The sequence below is a fragment of the Lathyrus oleraceus genome, chromosome 1, assembly GCF_024323335.1.
Source record: "Lathyrus oleraceus cultivar Zhongwan6 chromosome 1, CAAS_Psat_ZW6_1.0, whole genome shotgun sequence".
NCBI classification, from domain to species: domain Eukaryota; kingdom Viridiplantae; phylum Streptophyta; class Magnoliopsida; order Fabales; family Fabaceae; genus Lathyrus; species Lathyrus oleraceus.
In genome coordinates this window covers 49772479-49780821 of record NC_066579.1, presented here as the reverse complement: position 1 = coordinate 49780821, position 8343 = coordinate 49772479, and positions in this window count along the sequence as shown.

The following is an 8343-nucleotide window of genomic DNA, read 5'->3' as shown; positions in this document are numbered from 1 at the left end:
AGAATAGTAAATTGCATAAAGTAAAAGTTAGTTGTTAATAGTTAGTGTTAGTAGTTAGTGTGCCATAAGGCAAATTTAGCGCTATGTTAAGCAATCGTAATTGGACTTATGTAGAAGTCACAACTATCTGAGGCCGGTCAATAATAATGTAGGCAACAAACATAAGTTAAGAGTCTTGATTAGTGAACCAAGTCCCAAAAACTTGCCATGCCAAAAAGAAGAAGAGGAGTGATCTTGTATTGGTTTAAGCCTTTTTGCATGATTTAAAAGACAACATATCCTTAATGCAAAGCCATTCACTTGATCAATTGATCAAGATGAATTAGATTTGAATCAAGGAAGGTTAAATCCCTCTAATCAATGCTAACTTATCAACCTTCAACTCATTGATCAAAAAGAAAAGAAGTAGAAGAAGAAGAAGGAGGAGATGGATAAGAGAAATGGAAATGACAAAATTAAAGTGCATTCAATGAAATACAATATACCAATCCTCATATGTTGACCAATAACATTGAAAGTTAAGGTCAAACAATCAAAAACAGCAGTGAGATGAAGATTGGATGTCAAGAAATGAATAAACTATTTTTGGCATTTTTTAATATTAAAAATAAACTTGAATTAAAATATTAAAGAAAGGTCAAACTTCAAAATTACTTCAAATCAACCTTGGAAGGTCCAAGTAATTTATCCTAAGTTCAACAAGGTCAAACAAAGTTTGACAAAAAACTTCAGCATTTTTAAAAGTCAGAAACTATTTTTAATCATTTAAAAATGAATAAAAATAACCTAATTGAACTAAAATCTCAAATAAATATCAAATCAATTCAAAAATTGATGAGAATATTTTTCATAGATCCATCATCATTCAAATAAGTTGAGAAAATATTTTTGTATTTTTTGGATATCAAAAACTATTTAAAATAAAATAAAAATAACCACAAAAGAGAAAATTCACAAAAAAGTATTAAATGACCAAATAAAAAATATTAAAAATCAGAAATAGAAACTAGAATTTATTTGGGAAATAATGCAATTGGTCCCATATTTTTTGGATAAAAAATGAAAGAAATATTAATTTTTGAAAATAATTGGAATTTAAGAAAATATAAACAGAAAATAAAAAATGCAAAAAAAGGAGGAGCGTTGGATCTGAGCTCATGAATTGAGTTGGCAGATCACACGCTCCTAAGGCACGCAGCTATGGTGGTCTCTGGTCAATGCACGCACAGGGAAAAGAAATAAAAGTCATAACAACAGACGCCTGGGATCGAATCTGGAAACATCATCACACGGTCCAGATTTAAGCTGGAGATGATGAAGCCACCGGAGCCACCGTCTTCTCCGGTGAGCTTGCAGTTTCCGACGAGATTGCAGAAATTAAAACCTTATCCAAAGTGTGCGATCTATACATCAATAGAAAGCTGGGATGATGTACATCATCCATGTACCATCCATTTTCATTCTAGATCTCTAGGATTTGAGAAATCAAAAGTTGAAAAATCTGGTGTTCATCATGAACTCAAAGAATTTCAAAAATTAAAAGCATAAACATGATGCCTCTATTGAGAGGACTTCAGCCAACACAAAATCTAAGCCAAAAGGTCAATGGATTAGGAGAATCGAAGAAAATACCAGTTGGAGTTCAAGCTTGAGTTCTGGTGATTTCAACATGATGCCTTGCTTGCTTTATCAAAATAGAAGTTCAATGAAGTGTATAATGAAGGTCTAGAAGCATTAGGTCTATGAATACAACCAGATGAAGCTGAATTCAAGATCTGAATTTTTTTGAAGAAAATGCAATTGCTTCTTTAGTGATGGTTAGGGAAAGATTTCTGCAGCATTTCAGGTTGAAATTGGACATGTAATGGAAGCTCTCATGCCATGTATTTATAGCCAATGCCATGCTGAAAGTGTGATTTCAAACTTGCATGAATGAAGGGGGCCTCCATGCATGGGCCTGTGCAGGCGCATGGAGGGCCCAATTCCACATGGATTGGCAAGCTGAGATCAAGGATGAATGAAATGGACGTGCAATTTTGATGTAATCAGCTCATGCATGGTAATTGAATCATGTTTCCCAAAAATGCACTTAAAGTTCTCCTCTTCGAAAATGATATTTGCCAAATCCAAATGCAGCCATGTGAGTAATGGTTGGAAAGGTCTTGATGTAAGGAACAATTGTTATGTTGGTCAAAAATCCATTTGGCATGTGGAAATTTGGGAAATTTGAGTTTAAAGTATGATGTGCAAAACATGTCAAGGCAAGGTTTCTAAAATTGTAGATCGTTTCAAGACAATCCAAATGGACTGAAATTTTGCATCATTTGGATTTTTTATGAAGGAGTTATGGGCACTTGAAGTTGGACTTTTTTGACTTTTAATGCCTTTGACCCAAAAGGACCTATAATGTCTTGCATTATCACATGTATTTCCTTTGAGATTTTGAAATTTTGTTCAACATAACATTTGAAGTAGACATCTTACACTTTCCAATGCATTTGATCCCACCTCAAAATCATAAAATATGAATGAGTTATATCCTTGGGAAGTTGGCCATAAATTAGGGTTTTAGTCAAAATGACCTATAATGTATTGGAATGGAAGATGGTCTTCCAAGCTTCAAATCAATTTTTTATGAACCCGAAAGTTGTTCATATTGTCCTTAAGAACATTTGTGCTTTTTGAACCATCTCCATTTAACCAACACATAAAAAGTTAGGTCTCAATGCATTTCAAAATAGTCATGTGAATTGACTGATCAACTTCTCAAGTCCACAACTCATACCTTGATGAATTGATGATTGAGGAAACTCAAATAAGTTCAAATATGCATGAAATGATGAGTTAAAGAACTTCCCTTGATTGTATTTGATCATGGTTTGAGGTTGCTTCATGAGCAAGGCATTGTGGTGCACAGATGAATTAGGGTTTCTCTGAAGGACAAGACCTCAAACCCTTTTACTTTCTTGATTAAAATGATACCTTGAGGCACTAGGGAGGCATATTTGATGGATGAGAGCTTTGAGAACCATTACCATGCTTGCTTTCATCTCCTCTTGACCTTATCATTGCACAAAAGATCTCCTAGAAGCTTTGGACCTTGTGATTGCTCAAGCTACAAACAAAAGATGTTAGTGACATATTTTTGTGCTTTTTGCTTAGTAAACAAAATAAGAAAAGCAATGATATACAATTCAAGCATGCTTGGTGATCTCAAACCACTCAGAAGAGATCCCACCCAAAGGGAAAGGGAAACCAAGATACTCAATGATCCTTGAGGCTATGCAATGTAATGTTATGATGCCATGAGGGATCTTAGGGACAAAATTAGGGTCTTACAGATGCCCCTATTTAAGGTCATTCTAGCCGGAGCAGTGAAGGTTAAAATCTTCATCTCAACGAGGTAGAATGGGCTTAAATAATAAGAAAGAGACAAATTTTGGTCCCTAAGAGACCTCATGATGCAAATGTATGTATGCAAAATGGTGACAAACTCTGTGGAGATATGCGTCCACAAAGAAGAAAAGACATCCGGAGAAATCGACAATCCATAGGAGTAATACACTCACTAGGGATAGAGACTCCGGGGACTCTCATGGGGATAAGAAAAAGAATAAAAATGCGTGAGCAGGTCACGACTTGAAACTTGGGGAACAGGATTTCAAGGGGAGCAAATCCAATGGAAATACATCGAGCTGACTCGAAGGTGCATGTATTGGGGAATATGCCAACATAGCAACATTATCCACAATGGTTACATCGGATAAAAAAAAATTCGGACTCAGGTGAGGATAATCCACTAAGGAACCTCACTGGGGATATCTTGGAGAGGAATCTCCTGGGGAAGCAACAGGAATGAGGTACTACCGGTTACTGGGTAATAAGCTCAAAGAGACGTGTGATATGATCACCAGTATAAGGGTGAGAGAACAACATGCTCGGGAAGAATGAATATCTAAAACCGGTATAAGGGTGAGAGATATCAATCAACCAAATCATCTGAGGAAGACCTAAAAAGGTATATCTCAACTCAGGAAAATCTGACTCCACAGGGGACCAAAGTCATAATAGGGTGCAGAAGGAAGGAACACCAGGGATACCGGTTACTGGGCATATAATAGGTGACCAACCAAAGCGTGAATTGGGGAATATTCTCAAAACACTCTTCATCCAAAAAGAGGGCAAAAAGCAAACTCGATTAAGGGATAGACGTTCGATTCCAAAACATGGATACGAATCTTACTCGACTGGGGAAGAATAAGAGGCTTCGACCAAAGAGTGCATGAGATATATTATCTATTACCGTCAGAACGTAGATAATACACTCGCATGGAAGATTATCCACAACCGGTTACTGGGTTAATAAAGGAAAAATCGACCGACAGAGAAAGGCATCGGGATACCGGAACAAGGTATATAATGATGACCAATCAAGGGGAGCAACAAACATTACCGGGAACCGGTAAATGATGACTTGCTGGGGATAAAAAAATTGTTTAATCAGGGCAATTATCCAACGGAAGGAGGGAATATCAATATTGAATATTGGATAATGATAACCGTCAAAGAGGGGATTACATATACCGGATATTGGGTAGAAAACCACGGAAGACTAACCGTCATCAACTAGGATGAACAATAATGGTTATCTCTACAAATGGGAGAAAATAGGATTTACAACTACCGGTATAAGGGTAGAAAACCACAAACTCCGCCGAGGATAAGGTGAATAATTATTGTTTAATGTGCAATTATTCATTTATACCACGGAGAGGCACAAGAGACAGTCACAAGAGGCCAATTTAGGATCAAACCAAAGAGGCAAATTGAATCAAGACTCGTCCTAATGAGGATGTAACTCAATAGGGGAGCCCATCCCAATATATGTGTTGGGAAGAAGCAAAGACAACCTTCGTCCATGAGGATATAACTCAGTGGGGAATGCGGAAGGAAAGATAAACACTTTCTGCTTAAGGGGTTGACTCTATATTGAGAGATCAGACACCGACATCTGCTTGGGAAATGTATTACCAACTAGCAGAGAATAACAAACAAAAGATATATGGCAAAAAATGCGATATGAATATCCAAATGTTTGGAAATATGTGCACATTTGCGTGGTTTATGTATGATGAATGCTGCCAAACAGACATTTCTAACACAAACAACTCCAAAGGAATAGGCACAGAGCCGGTACTACATCTTAAGAGAGAAAGCCCAAAATTCCACGGGGAGTATCTGTAGCGGGGTATTCGTTACCATTAGAGATATTGACTAAATCCAAGGTAAATCATACAAGTCGAGTCGCCACCGCACTTCTATTTATCCAAAGGAATGGTTAGAAAGCGAACAAAAACCTAAAAGTTTTATCGAATCAAAAACTAGTAAAAATATCAGAGATCTGGGTAAGGGGGTTGGTTATGCAATGGGAAGGTGTTAGGCACCCAAAACAACCTAGGTACTCCTAGGGAGCCCTTTTCACACTTGTTGTAAGGTTGGCATTTTGTGAAAATTGATTTGTGCAAACATGATTGAAGGGATGGGAAGAGTGTGTATGTTTATCTAATGTACTACTTACTAAAGGAAGGGTCAAATGAAATGTCTCGCACGGATGTCGCATCCACTGCATACGTATCTCATATGGGTAGGAGAATCAGAGTCTTCGTAGCTCGGCTACCTATGGGTTAAAGAGTTGTGTGCTCGCTAAGACATCGCGTCTTATGCCTACGTATCTCATCTGGGATGAAAATCAAAGAAAAACGTAGTTCAACTAACTACGGGGTTTGGTTTGGGGTGAACAACATTACTGCGCAATCTACCGGATGCTCGACCTTTGGAGACTTACTCGCCTGTAGTAGAAGGAGTTAACGTGTTTGGAGAAGAAAAATCAATGAGTTGGTAGGGTTAGGGATGCTCATGCAAAAAGGCAGTCCTTGACGAAGGAACCGCGCTACCTGTGGGGATACAAACACAACATACAAAATAAACATGTACAAAGTAAATGAGCCAGCAGGGCAATCAGAATAAATCTCCCAAATGGTATCCCATAAGCAAAGTGGAATACCCAGCGAGCTATCCCTGCAAGAGTCATGTAAGCCTTCACAAAAACTCAACAAAAAGGTTAGTGAAACAAGATAGGGATCAGGAGAAAACATGCTATGATAAACATAAGTCAGATTAGAGAAGCAAATAGAAAAAAAATCAAATATTGTCACGCTCGCTACTGCTTCGCTTAGCGAAGGCTTAGCGAAGCTTCGCTACATGCTCGCCTTGCGATGGTGCTAGCGAAGGCCTGCGGGTTTTGGATTCTTCATGGATAATAGTGTGGTTTCAGAAACCTCAAACCCTATGACACACACTTCAAAAATTAAATGATTAAGCATTCAAGGCATTATTTATGCATTCATACACAATTATAACCCGTGGGCAAAACATAACGAGATTCATCCATCATACCTCATACATTCAGAGCATTCAAATCGGGAGCATAAAGGTAATGGGAATAAGGGCAAACCTGATGGGAGACCGATAAAGATGGAATGACATGGCTGGATTTGCAAGGCAATGCTAGGGTTTGCGTGAGGGGGAGGTGAAAAAGTGTGTGAGTCAGGGTGAACTTTTCAGAGCTGCCTGGGGGTTGCTGCAGATTAGTTCGCCTCTCTCCTTCTTTTCCTCTTTCTACTCTTTTGTCTCGGTTTCTTTGTTAGTCTCCAGCCAGCCAGGTTTCTGTCTGTTTTGTCTCCCCCTTGTTCTACTGAAACTCTAGTATTTATAGCCTAATATTGGTAGCTTTGGGCTTCTGAGAGATCCAAATTTGTTTTACTGTCTGTTATATTTTAAAAAATGCGCGCGCTTCGCCTAGCGGAGGATCTTCTCGCTGAGCGAGCATGACAGCTCAAGCCTTCGCCTAGCGAAGAAATGGTTCGCTTAGCGAGCATGACAGCTCAGACCTTGTGATTGCTCAAGCTACAAAACAAAAGATGTTAGTGACATATTTTTTTGCTTTTGGTTAGTAAACAAAAATAAGAGAAACAATGATATACAATTCAAGCATGCTTGTGATCTCAACCCAATCACGAGGAGCCCCTCCCAAAGGCAAAAGGAACCAAGATGCTCATGATCCTTGAGGTTATGCAAATGCAATGTTATGATACAATGGGGGACCTTAGGGCCAAAAAATTGGGGTCTTACAGATGCCCCTATTTAAGGTCTTTCTAGCCGGAGAAGTGAAGGTTAAAATCTTCGTCTCGACGGGGTAGAATGAGCTTAAATAATAACAAAGAGACGAATTTTGGTCCCTAAGACACCTCACGATGCAGATGTATGTATGCAAGACAAACAAACTCTGTGGGGATATGTGTCCATAAAGGCAAAGATCGACAATCCCTATGAATAATTCATTCTATGGGGCAGAGACTCTACCGGGGAGTAAAGGGATGAAAACGCGTGAGAAGGTCACGATTCAAAGCTTGGGGAACAGAATTCCAAAGGGAATAAATCCATTGGGAAGACCCGAGCTGACTCAAAGATGCATGTGTTGGGGAATATGTGTAAGACCCCAATTTTGTCCCTAAGATCCCTCATGGCAACATATCATATCATTGCATTGCCTCAAGGATCATTGTACACCTTGCTCCTTCCCTATGGGTGGGTTATCTTTTTTAGAGTGATTCTTGATCACCAAGCATGTTTTGCATTTGTATATCGTGCAATTTGGTGCTGTTTTGAGTGAGATATGATAGATTGAAGTTTTGATGTTGAATATTATTTCCTTCGATCCGTGCGTGTTTGGATGTTTTTGCATGAATTGTTTGTGGATCTTTGAGGTATGTTGAATGCACTACATGATGCTGTGCTTGATTTTGATTTTTGGACGTGTTTTGAGAAATCTGGAAAATCCAGATGAAGATCATGATGATCTTCATCTTCAACCTATGAACATCACTGTTTCCAGAATTTGCTGCGGATTTGCTTTGGTTTTGCTACGGATTTTCAAATTAGCTACGAATTCCTTTGGCGCGCTAGGGTTAAGTTGAAACTGTGTCGTTTTGGTGAGCGCGCCACATTTGAAAATCTACTTGGTTCGATTCCGGGCGTTGGCAATTATTCAAATACTTCATTATTTTCTCCACTTTCCCTCCATATTTCCAATACTATGCTTCATGTGTTTTTTTAATTTTTCCCATTTTAGAAAATTCATATCAATTTGAAAACGCATCCAAAAAATACCAGGTTTTTTGCATTGTGATCCTTGTTCTCTCTAGTTTTTTATCATCATAATTTTACAAGTTGTGCTTGGCTGGATAATTTTCTATGCTAGAATGTTTGAACACGTATCCTTAT